The following is a 2,855-nucleotide window of genomic DNA, read 5'->3' as shown; positions in this document are numbered from 1 at the left end:
CGCTCAGAAGAGTCAACTACATGTGCGTGTGTATCTGTAATCTGGTGGGTTTCGTTTCATTTGACTTTGTGATTATCAGATTGAAAAACACTTTCCTCAGCAGGTTTTACTGGCTCAAATAGAAGCATAGGTGTTCAGTTTATTTGGAATAACAAACGTTTTATATTATATTACGTTATTATAAGTTACATTATTATATTATATTATAAGTATAAGAGACTGTACCTCCTAAAAAATATGGGTTGCTCTCCATTCGGAGTGGAAAACCACCTCGAAAAGGCTGCAGTGCCTAAAGAGATGCTTCAAATGTGAGGCTCAGCTCCAAAAGCCTATATGTATATTTACACAGTTGAGCTAAGGTGAAATCACACTTTTCCCTCATGATTTCTCTTTTTTTATCCTGTTTCATGGTCTTGAAAACAAATTTCAAACCAATTTTTAATATAAAACCATATTCTTAAGAGGTTTTAAGTCAGGAATTTGGAACATGAATCTTCATGAATACTTTTTGTTAGACTACATAAAAAAAATCTGTAATGTATTTGGGAAATTCATTCGTCATAGATTTGGGTCACTGGTGTGATCAGGACTCTTATTTTACATTCTAACAGTATGTTCAGCTCTATTAAACTGGCTCTTTGGGCCGAGGCTCATCAGAGAGGAAGCATCTCGAGAGGAGGCGAGTCACACTTCTCACTATGTTTCATTAATTTATTAATAACTTTGTTTATCAGGCAGCTCAGAACTTCTGTGTGTTACCAGTGTTATGTGCTTTTATGGCTGGGTAATAAAAATTGTGTTAAATAAAGTCGTATATCATTTTATTACTGATTTTAAATACACAAGGTCACCTGACGACCAACGAGTCAGGCAGTTTACAGAATCCTCAGTTTTAACCAGGATGTCACGGGAGTTACCATCACTGGAGTCACCGTCACCGGAGTCACCGTCATTGGTGTTACACCACATTGATTCCGTTCCGACTGCGCATGCGCAGCAAAGGTACGTCACTTTCGTTTTACCAGAGAACTGCAGATAAACCGAAACCGGGTTTCAGCTTCAAATGGGCTGATGACGCGCCTGCACAACCCCCGTGGCCCACTTTGTGAATTCCATCTGAGTTTATTTCTTTGTTCACATTTCACTTTTTAATGAATTCGTGGAGTTTTGCTGAATTGTTGCTGTGAATGGAAGAAAATGTACTGATTTATTTTCTTCCTCCATCTGTTAGGGACTTGACTGATGTCTCCATCTCCCAAGCTCAGCAGGGATTTTTAGGTGAAAAGTCCAATTTAAGTAAGTGTCCTTGGGGTCTGAGGCCTCATGTGTGGTTTGAATGTCCTCAGGGTGCACTACCGGCAACTACCAGCAGAGGGGAGAAGAGTTCTTCTTCTGGTGAGTCACAGAGTAATTATTTGTTTATTTATTTATTTTTAATTGAAGCAAAACATAGTTCACAGCATCGTATGCATAAGAAATACATATTACAGTGTGCATATGCCCAAAACCTCACATGATGCTTGTTGTCATGGTAACGTCTACACTAAGTGGTTCACTATACATGTGCATAGTTTTGGCTCTGATTGCTTATAGTGAGCATGTAAACAGATTTCCATCAGATTGTTGAGCAGTGTGAGAATAAACACCTCAGTCTGAATCTGTAGTCAGCAGTGCTGGACGAAGTACACAAACCATGTACTTAAAGCAGAGACACTCAAGGTAAAATATTACTCCAGTAAAAGTAGAAGTTCCTCCCTTTAGACCTCCACTTGAGTAAAAGTACTAAAGTATTTACCTGCAAATGTACTTAAGTATCTAAAGTAAAAGTACTAAAAGAGTAATTATGGCTCTGATGTCCTGTTATCATTTTTATAACAAGACTCACTTCATGAACTCATTTTAGGTGAAAATCCTCCAGCGTCTTTTAATAGAACGTCATTAATTAGTGACGCTGACGTCTATTAAAATGATCATAAGCACAAAACACTGAAGGTAAACAGTTTCCATCAGGGAGAACCGAGTGGCTCTGAAATCACTTTTTACACACAAGCAAAGTTTCAGTTTCAGATTTATTTACAACTTAGTTCCAAGTTTAAGTTTAATAAAAACTCGCTTTAAACTCAGGATCACAAATGAGCTCCTTTACTATGTTGATCTGTAGGCCTCTGTTCATAAACATAAACCAGCCCAAACTAATTTACTATAAAATGAAATGGTGTTTGTAGAAATTCAGAAAAAAGCCGCGTCAGTCACGACTGCATATGTGGACATATTTCTATATTGTGCTCTATTTACACCAAGTTAGGTTAGTTCATCATTTATGTTGAACAGACTCTCCCAAAATTTTACGCTGCTGCGCTGACGTTGAACCATGTGCTGCACAGGGTCGGTATGACCAACAGGTCAAAACAAGCTCTAAACAAAGTGACCGCTGTGCCCTGATTGGTGCTCTTACTTTGAGTTTCTTTCGTTCTGGCGTTAGAATTCTGTGTGCTGATTGGTTGGCGAGCAGAGCAGCTCATTGGCTGTTTGCACTCACAGACGTCATGGATGTACATGAGGTGTCATCAGAGAAAGTGTTGAGAGGAGAATTACCTCTCTGTCTTCTGTGTTTGTCAAACACTAGAGGGCGCTCATGAGTCCAAAATGAATGGGTTAAGATGGAGCATTTGAAAAGAAAATCATAGTTTATAAATGCTTAAATATTTTTAATGTAAACTAATGCATTCATGGGCGGCACGGTGGCGTGGAGGGTAGCGCTGTCGCCTCACAGCAAGGAGGGCCTAGGTTCGATTCCCCGGCCGGGTGACCTGGGTCCTCTCTGTATGGAGTTTGCATGTTCTCCCTGTGTCTGC

This window comes from Pygocentrus nattereri, chromosome 13 (assembly GCF_015220715.1).
Source record: "Pygocentrus nattereri isolate fPygNat1 chromosome 13, fPygNat1.pri, whole genome shotgun sequence".
Taxonomy (NCBI): Eukaryota; Metazoa; Chordata; class Actinopteri; order Characiformes; family Serrasalmidae; genus Pygocentrus; species Pygocentrus nattereri.
The sequence above is the reverse complement of the archived record's forward strand: the minus strand, read 5'-3'. Positions refer to the sequence as shown.